The sequence below is a fragment of the Tachysurus fulvidraco genome, chromosome 10, assembly GCF_022655615.1.
Source record: "Tachysurus fulvidraco isolate hzauxx_2018 chromosome 10, HZAU_PFXX_2.0, whole genome shotgun sequence".
Taxonomy (NCBI): domain Eukaryota; kingdom Metazoa; phylum Chordata; class Actinopteri; order Siluriformes; family Bagridae; genus Tachysurus; species Tachysurus fulvidraco.
This window is the reverse complement of record NC_062527.1, coordinates 25,001,405-25,017,162: the sequence shown is the minus strand read 5'-3', so window position 1 is coordinate 25,017,162 and position 15,758 is coordinate 25,001,405. Positions and strand designations below refer to the sequence as shown.

At 42.0% G+C, this 15,758-nt stretch overlaps 1 gene segment (V, D, J or C); it reads right to left on the bottom strand.

Moving 5' to 3' along the window:
* Nucleotides 1-15,758, bottom strand: part of LOC113642202 — a 74,386-nt gene that overhangs the window by 30,572 nt on the left and 28,056 nt on the right.

The following is a 15,758-nucleotide window of genomic DNA, read 5'->3' as shown; positions in this document are numbered from 1 at the left end:
TATGTTGTGGGACTTTTATTTTGACGCCTCCTTGTAAGAGTGTACTCAAAAGCTTAATTAACGTGAGACTTCTAGTCATTAAAGGCTAGCGGCAAGGACGGACATTTTGTACAATATGCTCCGATAAAGTTTGTTCCAGTCAAAAAGGACTTGAATGGTCATAAGGAAGAATTAAACACTATTTCTCTTTCTCATAGCATGCAGCCAATGAGGTATTTGCTTTATTTTCTTTATTATATGTTTGTAAGATGTCACTTAGCATTTGATTTCATTTTTGGTCAAGTTAATGTGATTATTTTGTTGTTAATATTGTTTAGTTTTCACGGTGGATTTGGAGAGCAGTCTTCAAATAAATCAGTTTTTGGAGAACTGCTTGTGTCTGTTGTGACCCGGTCTGTTCGGCTGGTGAGGCAGACAGCTTAGGGATGCCGGCCGCCCGAACCGACATCATCGGAGTATCCACCAGGTTGGAGATCAGCTCTAGTCACTGTAGGGCATTCGGGCGTCCGTGGCTGGTTTGGCAATCACAAAGCGGAGACAATCAGAGACAAAGACAACACACCTGGAGGAAAGCTTGAGTTCAATTAGTGTCCGTGGTAACCAATGAGTGGGCGGAGCAAACAATTAACAGCAAGGCACGACAGCAGACAGAAACAAGGCAAACACAGACAGACTCATTACAATAATAGTAGTAGTCATTCATAATGGTCGAGGAATGCAACAGGAAGGGCATCTGGCGTAAAATACGGCAAATGTAAATAGGCGAATCATCGGTGTGAATTCCATACAAGATCGGTCGGGGCCCGGGTTAACAACGACCGCCACTGGCACTGTCGACCTACCCGACCGACCTGCACCTAGAGTATAACATGTCCTAAGGCTGTCTACAATAGAATGCATTATAGAACAAACTTGGATAGTGTTTCTTGGTTTGTTATAATGTTTACATCTTAATAACTTATTCTAATACTGTTTGATTATTTGAAGGAGTTTTTATTTGTAATTTTCTTTTTATTTTACATATATTACACACATCTATTTGTATTACACTACTTTTAATAAAAACAAGGCCTCTCAATGTGAGGATCCTGAAAAGACAAAAAGGTCCATGTCTGACACCTTCATTTAAAGATTCGAACAATAGATTAAGTAGAGGACCGAGGAATTCTCATCTGTCGCCTGGACAGGGTAACCCTCTTTTCATCTGACGCCTGGGCAGGATAACAAAATTCAGCCTCTCGACCTCTGCTCGGTTTCTGGTTCCCGGCGATTACTCGGGGAAGTCTCAATGAACCCTCTAGTCAAAGTCTTTTCAGGGAGAAGTTCCAAAGTTTATTAGGAAAAGCAGGAATATATAGTCGTACAAGAAAAGGGAGGGTGTAGTGTGTGTGTTGGTATGTGTGTGTGCATCTGTGTTTAGGTGACCTCTCAGTTACCCAAATGAAGTAAGATCTTATAGGGATGTGAACCTATACTTCCCTTAGTTCCCATGGTTGGGAACATAAAGAATGATTATGGCAGGGCCATCTGTTGTAAGACTAATTATGGTAGGGAAAAGAGTGTGTCTGTGTGGGTGGGTGTATGTGTGTGAGAGAGACAAAGAACAATATTCTCTGTATAGAAAGTCTGCAACATTACCAGAAAGATTGTTTTATGCAATTATTCTCACACCTACGTTCAAGGTAAGACCAACTTTAATAGTTGATCTTGTGTTTTCAACACTAACCAGTGCAAGAACAAGGACACATTCCTTAGTGGGAGAGCGGAAGGGTTTCCTACGCAATCCAAAAACGTGTCACTAAGGGACACGTACATCAGTATAATTACTTCAATATCCTGCACCTTTTGATAGAACTAAGAGTGATGGATCATAAAAAAAACTAAAGATCACTCCGGTTCTGTGGTGTGAGGCCATTAAGTGCTTTATAGGTTGATAATAGTATTTTATAATCAATGTGAAATTTGACTGAAAGCCAATGCAGTGAGGATAAGATAAGATCACTCACACCTGTTCTACGTTACCTCTAATTAGCACTTCTGTATAAAGTCCTGTGTTACAACAGTTTAGTCTTTAAGCTTCCTGTTATGTGTAATTGTGGTAATTGAAATGAATGTGTCTGTTGCTGTGAACAGTTTGTATGATGTTTCTGCTCAGTTCTCTGGGTGGTGATGTGTTCGAGCTCACTTTGTCGATCCACTGAACCCAGCAGGACTGAAGCGGAAGCTGTTGTCAATCAGAGATGAGTTCATATGTGTAGGTCTCATTAGAGACATAAACTTATTTCTTAATTGTCCCTGATAAAATGTAGACAGCAAATGTTGTAATGTGCAGATGATAAGGTTCATGAATAAACTTCTTGTATGTACTGTTTTATAATTACTGTAATGTCTTCTGTCAACACATGACTCTGCCATGAAGTACTGCAAGGTAGAAGCTCAAAAGCACTAAGGCCTGGACATTAGAGAAGAAATGACATGTGACTGAGTTTTGCTGTGGGATTTGAACAGAGGTACTCATGGTAGTGGTTGTACAGGATAATTGCAGGTATTCATGTCACAGTATATGATACACTGCTCTGACATCATCAAAGGGTCGACAGGGAATGGAGTGTTGTGAAGGTGTTTTAATTCACAGCTGGATTACCAGGTCATGTGCTATGAAGTTTAGTATCAGCTTTCAAACTCAGGTCTAATGTAAAAAAGTGTTAGCTGAACATCTAGGTGCAGATCTGTATCAGAGTAAGACACATAACATCTTCTGATTTATTCCTCACCACACTCTAACACCACACTGGTTAAAGTGGTAAATGACCAGCTACTGACCTCTGATCAGGGTTTTGGCCTCATGGCAGCTCTGTCAAATATGTAAATGAAGCTCAGAGGTGAGAAAGCTGGACTTGACTACTGAGTAAGTGTATTGTGTTTGTTAAACCGTGTCATTGTGCTGCATAACATCGTCCTCCTCAGCACCTGCAGCTGCAGCAGTCTCACTCACTGAGGTTTTTGTACGACGATCTAACACTGTGTGAACGTAGAAGTTTTGAATGTGTTGTAATGATCAGTCAGACAGTAATAATCTCCAGTATCTTCAGTCTGGACTCCACTGATGGTCAGAGTGAAATCAGTTCCAGATCCACTGCCACTGAATCGATCTGGAATACCTGATGCTCTAGTGCTAGCCTTATAGATCAGGTTTTTAGGAGCTTCTCCATGTTTCTGCTGAAACCAGTACAAACAGTCATAACTACCACCACAGTCATTATCAACAGCAAGATTAGTTTTACAGCTGATGGTGGCACCACCACACTGAACACTAGGATTTGCTCCTCCAACCGGCTGCGTGCTCGATTTGTCACACTGCTGTTCACTCTGCTGACTCTCACGACTGTCTTTTTGTCACGCATGCACAGATTTTTCCCTATGTTAACTCATATTATTAAGTTTCGCCGATGACTTCCACCCGACCTGTCCAGTTCTCTCAATCAAGTAACCAGCATGATTGACTTGCGTCAGCACCTACAGGGTTCAGGATTGGTGCGGTTGCGCAACAACAACTGCGCGTGGTGTTGTAGACGCCAATTTCACCTTTACCTCGTTTTTATGTAATGGGAACAAACACTAATCATGACGATGGTTGTGGGATTCATGGACTTGAGCAAGCACTCCTTCCCATGCGCGACCACTCTCACGACTGACATCGACGGATCAGCTAGTAGAGTCAGAGCACTTCCTCTACAGCTCAGGGAGGTTTTTGTACGATGCTGTAAAACTGTGTGTACGGCAAACTCTGAGCCTGCTGACAATAATAATCTCCTGCATCTTCAGCCTGAACTCCAGAGATTTTTAGACTAAACTGTGTTCCAGATCCACTGCCACTGAAACGATCTGGAATCCCAGACTGACGAGTAGATGCAGAATAGATCAGGAGTTTAGGAGCTTCTCCAGGTTTCTGCAGGTACCAGGCGAGGTTACTGTAAACACTCTGACTGGTTCTACAGGTGAGAGTAACAGATTCTCCTGGAGAAACAGACTGAGATCCTGGAGACTGAGTCAGGACGATTTCCCCAAAAGACTCTAAAGAAAAGGATGCAGAGTTAAAATAATGGAAACAGATGTAGTAATGAGTGTGAGAGTGATGTGATGATGTGTATGAATAATAAAAGTAAAGAGAATGTCTCACGGTGAGCGAGGAGTCCCAGTGTCCCCAGCAGGAGACTCAGTACCATCATCATTGTGCTGCGTGTCAGTGGCTCTGAAAGGACTGAACACACTCTGATCAGCACTACAGCTCTTAAAGTGTGTAGCAGTGACACAGAACACATATGCAAACACCACAACTGTGTGTGTGTGTGTGTGTGTGTGTGTGTGTGTGTGTGTGTGTGTGTGTGTGTGTGGTCACTAGAGTGTAAAAGAGGTTTTTGTACGACGGCTTCATTAGAATGTATCACTGTGGTTGACTTTTGGTGGAGGAACCAAACTCATAATAAAAATGTTAAAAATAGCTCAGTGTCTTAAATATTCTAAATCCAGTGAGAGAATAAATTCAGATGTTTGTGGTGTTTACTTGAGTTCAGTGTCTAGTGATGAATTTTCATTGCGTTTCATCACCAGAATAAAGCTGATCAAAGTTCTGGTTAGTCCATGATGTAAAGAGTAACTAGTGAAGGTTCTGCTGCTGGAACACATTTGTGCTGCTGCAGAGTTTTCAGTTTTGTCTCTGTTGGACTTCAGATCATTTACAGAATAAACTCACTGAGTGTTTCAATGGACTATTCAATGCAGTTACTGAGTAGAACTGAGTGAACACTAAATCAGATAGAAGATGAATTGTGGTGTGGAGGTAAATCTGGTGGCTTCCATACAGTATGTTCTCTTTGTGTCTTAGTGGACTTGTTTGTTAATGGACTGATGTTTGTCCACTGAAACTGTTCTCAACATGAAGCCTTCCATGTGTCTCTGTTCATTTAGAGTTAGAAACTCAGTTTTAATCCTGCTGAAGGTCATAGAAGTTTCCAGATGTTTCTACTGAATTGTGAGAACAATGTGGATCACTGCTGAACACACGTTAATGTTTCAGTCTGGAATCTGAAAAAGCAGTAATGAGTAAATGTTGTGTAAGTGTGTGTAAAGGTGTGTTTATTGTGTGTTTGTGGTCTACAGAAGGTCCCACGGTGAAGCCCTCCGTGTCTCTGCTCCCTCCCTCCTCTCTGCACCAGTGTGAGGAATCGGCCTCGCTGCTCTGCCTGCTGTCTGCCTACTCTCCACAGGGGGCGTCGGTGAGCTGGACGGTGGACGGCTCGGCCGTGAATCACGGGGTCTTGACCAGTGCAGAAGAACAGAAGAAGGACGGTTACACACGCAGCAGTACCCTGACCCTCAGCAAAGCACTCTGGGAAAAGGGGGAGGAGTTTGTCTGTACGGTCTCCCACGAGGGCGTGGATCATCCGGTCACGTTCAGAAAGAGCCAGTGTTAAGGCTAACAGCTCCAAGATAGAACTGAACACTGAGCTGCTTCCACATCCATCTACAATAGAGTTTCAGTTCTACACAATGCTGACATTTCTGTCTTTACTCTCTTCACTGTCCTGTTGCTCTTCCTGTAGTTTTGCTCTGCTGAAATAAAGCTTCATTTTGGACATTGTGTGTTCTTTTCTTGGAGTTAATAGTCATTATCAGTGTGAGGAGAGAGTGTGTTTAGCTGTAGATTCAGGGCTGTGTGTTGTGCTTCAGTGAGTTTGGATGAAGAAAGTTGAACATCTGGTGAAAGTGCTGCTCTATTCTGGGAGAAAGAGGATCACTCAGCCGTGTTCATGTAAATCTCACTTCCTCTACACTGCTCTCTGATTTCCTGCTTAAAACTGACTCTGTGTGTTTATCTGGGTGTGGAACAGGAAGCTGGTTTCATGTCTTTCTTTAGAGCAGGATTTATGGTTGAGGGAACTGACATTACACACTTATTTTATATTAATAGATTGGAGGACTTCTGACCTTTATCATCCTTTAGATGATAATTTTTAAATTTATAATAGATTTGTGATTAAACCTAGTTTTAATTTTCAGATAAATGCAGCATTTTACATCCTTCGGCATTCATTAGAAACCCTCCTGCCCACCCCTGAACCTGTCCAACTATAGACCAATATCAAACCTCCTCTTTATCTCCCTTTTATCTATAGGCCTCATCATAGAACAGAGACAGCGCTGGTTAAAGAGGTAAATGACCTGTTACTGGTCTCTGATCAGAGTTGTGTCTCTTTGCTGGTGTTATTTGATCTTAGTGCAGATATTGTTCATACTAGTCTCCATGATACATAAGAAATTCAAGTCTCATTCAATTTTATCTGTATATCACTTTTAACAAAGGAATACAGGCTATCACTGTAGCAAAACGTACATTACACACTTATTTTATATTAATCATCCTTATTTACTGTCAGAACTGGACACTGAATTTAAACTGAAATTATTCTTTCAGTCATTTAAACTGGATCAGTTACAGTTATATTAAACTGATGATTTATAACAACAGCAAATCATAATATTTTAATAACTAATCAATTCTTACTTTCATTAATTTTAGACAAACTCACTGAATCTATAAAAGCTTCAACAGAAATTAGCAAGGCCTAAAAACCTTTACAACTTAATTCTGGTTGTCAGACATTAAGTCATCCTTGGCCTGGTCCATGGCATCCTTTGGGGGTAATTATATATTTTAGAAATTAGAAACTGGTGAAACTTTTTCTCCACCTTGACATAAAGCAGATGTTGCAGAAGGCCGGACATGGTGCACAGGCATACAGACTAGCATTTGTTTTTGACTAGAAATTGTTGTTACCAGAGATTTTGTAAAATATTAGAGGGTTAGTGTTACCCACAAAATGATAACATTAAGCTGGATATTGTTTGTTGTGTTTTCTTTTATTTATGTATTCCTCCAGTGCAGAAGTCACAATGTACACATTCGTTGTTGCTGTAGTTTAATTCTCAGAATTTGTTGTTTTGGGTGTTGTTGTTTTTTTACATTTATGTGTGTATACATGTGTACATGCGTGTGTGTGTGGTCAAACTGCAAAACACAAACAACTCAAAATTACTAAAGCAGTATTGCCCACATAACCAAATGCAATTTAGAACTAAATGCAATTTAGTACTAAATACAACATATATTGCTTGAACATCCCGACAAACAATACAAACCGGCAAACGTCTAAACAACATATATATGCATTAGCATTAGCCGTTTAGGCGCTTCGGCGCTAATTGCAAATAGCGAACTAAATAACAACTCAAAAAATATCAATTCACTTAACATAAATCACTCACCACGCTGGGGAATATATAGTTTTGTTATTATTATTTTTTAAACTAGAATTTTACTATTGGTCTAGCAAGGTTTAACATAACAACATATCTTTTCTCTCAGTGTCCTTTTTTCTCTCTAACTAACTTTTTTTTCTAATCAATCCCCTGAGCACACCGTACTAGCGTCCTTAAAGGGGCAGCACCCAACATCCCGGCCCCAATGACCCGAACAGGTCATTCAAACAAAGGAAGGGTGATGTCTCCATTAAGCTATTTCAACTGAGAAAGTCAACTAAGACTGGCTTCCAGGAGGCAGATTTTGTCAGCCGGACGGTTGAAGACACCTGCCTGTGTTTTCACTTCCACAGTACGCACAAGTCCATCTGCACCTGGATATACTTGAGTAATCAGACCTAATGGCCAGTGATTGCGTGGTGTGTTTTCTTGCAGAATAAGCACAAGATCTCCTATTTGAAGATTCCGCTTTGGTTGTAGCCATTTTTGACGCTGCTGCAATGCAGGTAAATACTCCTTGAGCCATCTGCACCAGAAGACATCTGCCAGATATTGCACCTGGCGCCATCTACGTCTGTAGACGTCTTGTTTTATGAAGGCTCCTGGAGGTAGAATTGGACCAGAACGGAGTAACAACAGATGATTTGGTGTGAGTGGTAGAGGATCTGTTGGGTCGTCTGAGAGTTTAGTGATTGGTCTACCATTGACAATAGACTCAACACAGCAAAACAGTGTTGTCAACCCCTCATCATCTGGTGCCTGCTGTGCTAGGACAATGCTTAGAATGGAACGGACGGTGCGAATTTGTCGCTCCCAAACACCACCCATGTGGGAGGCGGCAGGTGGATTAAAGATCCATTTTACATTCTTCTGTAGCAGATAATCAGAAATCCTTTGTTGATTCCATTCACTAATGGCTTTCCGCAACTCTCGTAATCCACCGACAAAATTAGTCCCGTTATCCGAGCGCATTTCTGTGGGTGGGCCTCTCCTAGCGATAAATCGCTGTAAAGCATTGATGAAGGAGTCAGTATCGAGAGTGTGCGCAACTTCCAAGTGGATGGCTCTCATAGTGAGACATGTAAACAAACGTCCATACCTCTTGAGTTCACCTTCTTTAGGACTTCTTAACCAAGAATGGCCTAAAGTAGTCTACACCCACACGAGTGAATGGAGGCTCACCTGGTGTCACTATTTGCTGGATTTGTGGCCTGGCTCTTAACCTGCGACACTGTAGACATGACTTGAGAAGTCGGTTAATGACAGCACGTCCCTTTTAGTATCCAGAAAAGTTGCCGGATTTCTGCAAGTACCAGCTCTGGACCTGCATGACCCAAGTGAAGATGGTAGTGACAGATAATCAGCTGGGTGACGTGATGATTGTTAGGTAGGATCATTGGATGTTTAGCCTCAAAGGGAATTGGGGCACGTGTTAGTCTGCCTCCCACACAAAGGAGTTGGTTAGGTTCGGTTGGTTAGGTTCATCCTTAAAAGGTTTAAGCTTGAGAAGGGAACTGGTTTTGACTTGAGAAGATCTAAAAGATGCAGTTTGTATCTGGTTGAGAATGGCTAACTCTGCTTGTTGGAGCTCACAAACAGTGATGGGGTCAGAAAGATGCACTCTTGTTTTCTTGCGTAACAAAGCCTTGACACGCAACAGGATAGCAGTAGCCCTTTTTAATCGATGCCAACTGGAGTATCGCTCCAGTAGTCTGTCTATTGCATTTTTCATCACTTGGTTTGGTTTTACGTTAGCTGCATAGATTTCTTTGGCTCCTTTGACCTCTGCTTCCTCCGGCAAATCATTTATGATCGGTTGAGCAGGCCAGTATTCCTCCTCAAGTTGTAGAAAGCGCGGACCAGATACCCACTGTTCACTCGACAAAATCTCTCCCATATTCATTCCTCGAGAGACATCATCCGCAGGGTTAGAAGCAGAATCAATGTGTCTCCACTGGCATGGTTCTGAACTCTCATGTATTTTTGAAATGCGGTTTGCGACGAAGGTCTTAAAACGACAATGCTTGTTGTTGATGTATTGAAGTACGATAGTACTGTCTGTCCAAAAGAAAGTCCTTTCAATTGGAATTTCCAAGTGGCGCTTGATATGCTGATCCAGCTCTGTATCAACTACCGCTGCTAGTAGCTCCAATCGTGGTATACTAACTGGCTTGATTGGTGCAAGTCTGGCCTTTGACATCACCAGCCTGCAAGTGCCACCAATCCTGATGTATGAAACAGCACCATAAGCCAGTTCTGAAGCATCGGAAAAGTGATGGAGCTGGGTAGCTAACAAGCAACTAGTGGATGTTGGTCTGAGACATCTTGGAATTGTCAGTGCTGACAACAGAGGCAAGTCGTTTAACCATCTGTGCCACTGTGCAGCCATGTCCAGCGGTAACTCCTCATCCCAGTCGACTTTCATGCGGCACAACTCTTGAAAGATCGCCTTTGCTTTGAGTACAAAGGGGCTTGCAAATCCTAAAGGATCATAGATAGAACTGGTAGTGCTCAATACTCCTCTTTTTGTTACAGGTTTGTCCACTGCCTTGATGTCAAAAGTGAAGCAATCTCTTTGCACATCCCAAAGAACGCCCAGTGTTCGTTCAAATGGCAAATCCTCTTGGTCTAGGTTTACCTCATGCAGTGATTTTGCCCAGTCCTCGGCTGGTATTGATTTCATCACTTCCTTGGAATTGCTTAACCACTTGGTTAATCTAAAGCCTCCACAGGCGAGCATTTCCCGGAGTTCGGAAGCAAGTTTGATGGCAATCTCCTCTGTTGATACCGACTTAAGATAATCATCGGCGTAGAAGTTTCGCCTCACCGTTTCCACAGTGACATCAGAGAAGTTTCCAGAGTTGTCTTCAGCCACTCGTTGCAAAGCAAAATTTGCAGCACTAGGACTCCAGACACCTCCAAAAAGGTGTGCAGTCATACGATAATGTTTAGGTGGTTTGTCTGGGTCGTCATATTCCCACCACAAAAAGCGAAGCACATCTCTTTCAGCTGGTGGTACTCGGACTTGATAATACATGCTCTCGATGTCTGCATTCAGAGCAACTGGTTCTTGCCTGAACTTGAGAAGAACTCCAAGTAGCTTGTTGGTAAGGTCTGGGCCTTGGTGAACATGATCATTTAATGAAGTACCTTGGTACCGTGCTGCACAATCAAAGACAATACGAACCTTCTCGGGCTTGCGTGGATGTAGCACTGGGTGATGTGGCAGATACCACACACAACCCTCTTCTTTGTCGAGGTCAATGACCTCTTCTGCGTATCCTTTCAGCAAAGAGTCTCTGATACCTTCTGTATATTTCTGACGCAAAGTTGGGTCTTTCTTTAACCTCTTTCCTAAAAGGTCTAATCGATGTTTGGCCATTGTGTAGTTATTAGACAGTCGTGGTGGATGTTCTTTGAAAGGGATTGGGAGTGTGTAGTGACCATTTTCTTTGACTGATAGCTTGTTCCATAAATCCACAACTTGCTCATCAACTACTGACAATGAGTCAGTGTTAACATGCACTGGATCATCCAGTTTCCAAAACCTTTCAACAGCCTGTTGTAGAGAGTGGTCAGCTTGAATGAAATTGGCAGAAATTGATGTTGGACCATCAGCTACTGGTCCATGGAGTGTCCACCCCAGGCCAGTCAAAATTGCATAAGGCTCGCCTGACTCACCACAGCATGTGTCACAAGGAGCAAGTATGTCTGGTTGATCTAGACCTATCAACAGGTGAACTTCATCAACTAAATCAACATCAGGTAAACTAATTTCATCTGCAATTTCCCTCAGATGTGGCCACTGCAACACCTCATGCTGTGTGACTAGGTTCTCTAGACTTATATTCAGGTGATCCCGACAGAGTACTCCCTTCATGAGGTAAGAGTTTCTCTGTTGAGCATCTTCAACTTGTAGATCCACTGCTAGCGTGACTACATTGAGATTTTTGGTCTCCATGGTGTTCAGTTTAATGTTCATTTTGCGTGACTCTAGCTTAAGAGCATGAACTAGCTTCTTAGAAATAAAGGTTCCATTAGAGCCACTGTCAAGCAAAGCAAAGACGTTCATAGAGAAACGGTTATGTTTGTCTGAAACCACTACTGGCAAGATGGGAAGTGCAATCTTCTTTCGACTGACTTCAATTAACTTTCTGGTAGCATGTGCTTGAATGGAGTGTGGCGGGTCAGCAGCTGGCTCATCTACAGAAGCTTGATTAGTAGATTGGCTTTTGTCATTTTTAGAGGCCACAATAGCAGAGTGCAGCCAACTGTTGTGTTTTTTACCACATCCAGGCACTTTACATACCCAGCTGCGAGTACAGACTGTGCTGCGATGACCTTTCATGAAACAGTTCAGACAGAGTTGGTTTTGTTGAACAAAGGCTAAACGCTCTTGAACAGACAGAGCTCTAAAGGCTTGACATTGGTTCAGAAAGTGTCCCTCAGAGCATTTTGGACACTTAAATCTTAATGTTGTCTTTGGTGTAGACGACATTGTGGATTCATTTGTAACAGACAATGTTGCGAATGTCTGCCTTTTATTATTGACACTTGACTTAGTACTTGATTTAAAACTTGTTGGAGAGTTTCGAATGGCAGGACTAAGAAGATTCCTGAAGATAGGATCTGCTCTCTTAGCAGCTTCCGATTCAACAAGACTGACTATGTCATCCAACTTTGGCAAACGGCCAGACTTGATGATCTCATAGTTTATTGTGAGCCATCTTTTCTTTAAGTCTTCAGGTAGCTTTTCTACAATCTGCAGCAAAGTGCGTCCACTATTCAGCTCTTCCTCACACTTCATTGCCTTTAAAGTGTCTCTGCAACTGCACAGAACATCAGCGAAGCTTTGCAACTGCTTGCTGTCTTTAATGTCTTTGTAATTAAGCACCTTGTCAACCCATGCTTGTGATATTGCATATGGATTGCCAAACCGTCTTTTCAGAATAGCCATAGCTTCTGCATAGCCCAGGCTAGAGTTGGGGTTGTACAAGCAATGTGAGATAGCATCTCTCGCTTGGCCGACAGTATACTGATGCAGTCGAGTGAGTTTCTCTTGATCTGGCACTGTCTCTTTATCTATCACAGAGGAGAACAATCTCATGAACAGCCAGTATTTTAAGGGTTCTCCATCGAACTCAATGATGTTAACAGGTGGTAGATGCATGGAATCGATGTGTGACTGATATTGTTGTTTTGACAGCTCTAGTAGTTGGCATAAAGAATTCTCATTCACTGTTGAGAAGGATGGACGAAAGTTAAGGGATGGGTTACCTGAGACAGGAGTTGAAAAGTCTTTATTTATTGTTAACTCAGCCTTTCGACGATTTTCTTCCATCTCAGCATCTTTGAGTTTCAGTAAGCCTTTCAGTGCATCCATTTCACATTCAACATGCTGAAGTTGTAATTTAAACTCTGCACGCAGACGTTCATCCTGTTGAGCGATTAGCATGGAAAACGCTTTCTTTTCTTTCTGTCTTAGATTTTGTAGCCCTTGAAGCTGGGTAGATAGCTGTTCTACAGAAGACATTGGAGGGTTAACAACTTCATCAAGCACTGGCTCTTCCTCTTGGAAATTAAGTGCATCTGATGATTCAATGCTTGGATCCTCCATTGATGGCTGAAAGTTGTCTAGCCAGATCAGGACTGTATGTTGCAGGTCTTGAACATCACGCAGGACTGATGTTAAATAGCCCTTAGAACATCAAGGTCATCATCATCCTCTAATGTTTGTTGGTATGTGTTGTGAATCTCATGAAACCGTATTACAGCCTCATCCAAAGCAGCAAGTTTACTTTCCACCTCTTTGGGCTGGTTACAGTTCATAAAAGTTGTGATCTGTGTCATCAAGCGTGTCACTGCAGCCTTTGCAACTCCACGTTGACGCTTGAGACACGTTTGTTGTTGCTCAGGTGTTGTAATTGTTTCTGAATCTTCCTCCATGTTGTCATTAATCTTCTTAATTCCTCGTGTTTGACTTTAATGTTACCCACAAAATGATAACATTAAGCTGGATATTGTTTGTTGTGTTTTCTTTTATTTATGTATTCCTCCAGTGCAGAAGTCACAATGTACACATTCGTTGTTGCTGTAGTTTAATTCTCAGAATTTGTTGTTTTGGGTGTTGTTGTTTTTTTACATTTATGTGTGTATACATGTGTACATGCGTGTGTGTGTGGTCAAACTGCAAAACACAAACAACTCAAAATTACTAAAGCAGTATTGCCCACATAACCAAATGCAATTTAGAACTAAATGCAATTTAGTACTAAATACAACATATATTGCTTGAACATCCCGACAAACAATACAAACCGGCAAACGTCTAAACAACATATATATGCATTAGCATTAGCCGTTTAGGCGCTTCGGCGCTAATTGCAAATAGCGAACTAAATAACAACTCAAAAAATATCAATTCACTTAACATAAATCACTCACCACGCTGGGGAATATATAGTTTTGTTATTATTATTTTTTAAACTAGAATTTTACTATTGGTCTAGCAAGGTTTAACATAACAACATATCTTTTCTCTCAGTGTCCTTTTTTCTCTCTAACTAACTTTTTTTTCTAATCAATCCCCTGAGCACACCGTACTAGCGTCCTTAAAGGGGCAGCACCCAACAGTTAGAATCAGCTGGACCCGAGATGGTGAGACTCAGCTTAAGCAGACCTTGGTAAGGTTCTCCTGACCAGGAGATGATCAGGTGCTGTAATGTCACCAATGATTAGGGATGTTTTTGTTTCTTCAGTTTCTGTGTTTGAACCATTCATTCATTATTTTATTCATTTATTTTCTACCGCTTATCCGAACTTCTCGGGTCACGGGGAGCCTGTGCCTATCTCAGGCGTCATTGGGCATCGAGGCAGGATACACCCTGGACGGAGTGCCAACCCATCACAGGGCACACACACACTCTCATTCACACACACACACAACGGACAATTTTCCAGAGATGCCAATCAACCTACCATGCATGTCTTTGGACCGGGGGAGGAAACCGGAGTACCCGGAGGAAACCCCCGAGGCACGGGGAGAACTGTTTGAATCATATTTATAAAAACTCAGTATAATGAAGGATTGAAGTTCTTCCCTTCTCAGTGTTAGGTCCTGTTGTGCAGAAGCTCAAATGCCAGAAACTGAACAATTTCATGTGAGGAAGGTGAAATAATGTGTAATGTAGTTTGAGAAAATAAGTAATTATAAAAGTTTAATTGTAAGAAAATAATAATAGTTAAGATAGTTCAACAGTAAATGTAAAAACACAATAAAGGCATTGAAGGTGGGAGACAGATGTTGGCTTTCCTGAAATAGAAGACATTTAAACAAACCCAGCAATGACAATAAGGAAGTTCCAATCCTGGTACTGTTATGAACACCTCCACAATCCGAGAGAGTAGTTTGTCCTGGAGTTAGAGAGATTCTTCAAAGGATGTTGCACCATCTCACTTGAACTGATTTGCCTACTGGGATAAATAAATCAAGTGCAACTGGTCTGAAGAAAATGCACACTGTTCATGCAGAGAAAAACTCTCACAAAGCAGGCAGACCAAAAAAGAGAAGCACAACTCACAATGACGCAAGCAGTGGCTCAAGCAGTCACATAGAGGAAGAGGACAAAGCCCTCATCACTCCTCACACTGCACCCCGCAACCTCCGATCTACCAGCACTGCTCGACTGGTTCCACCATCTCTCAGAGTAAGAGGCAAGTATACTACAAGACTCTTCTCTGTTCTGGCACCAAGGTGGTGGAATGAACTTCCCCTAGAGGTCCGAGCTGAGTCACTGGCTATTTTCAAGCGTGTGGAAGACCTACTTATTCAGGAAACACTTCAGCTAGCACTTCTTTCCTCATCTTTTGCATTAAAAAAAACCTTTGACACTTTTTCATTGTAACTTTGAACAAATGTTTTAAACTCATGGTATCTTAAGTATGTAACCTAGTGAACCAGCATTAATGTATTCAATGTAAGAGATTTAAGCACTTATGTATGTCGCTCTGGGTAAGGGCGTCTGTCACATGCTGTAAATGTAAATGTAAATGTAGGACAACCTCGAGGAAGAGGAGGCAGAAGAGGAGGCAGTGGGGTGAAGAGTGTGTGTGAGGGGTGTGTGTGGGGTGAAGAGTATGTGTGAGGGGTGTGTGGGCATGCAGCATGTTGTGTAAGTGTCCATGATAGAGGGAAGAGAGACACCAATGATCTTCTCAGCTGTCCTCACTATCCGCTGCAGGGTCTTGGTACAGAGATGGTACAGTTCCCAAACCAGACAGTGATGCAGCTGCTCAGAATGATCTCAATGGTCCCTCTGTAAAAAGTAATCAGCATGGGGGGAGGGAGATGTGCCTTTCTCAGCCTTTGTAAGAAGTAGAGACACTGCTGGGCTTTCTTGGTGATGGAGCTGGTGTTGAGTGACCAGGTGAAGTTCTCT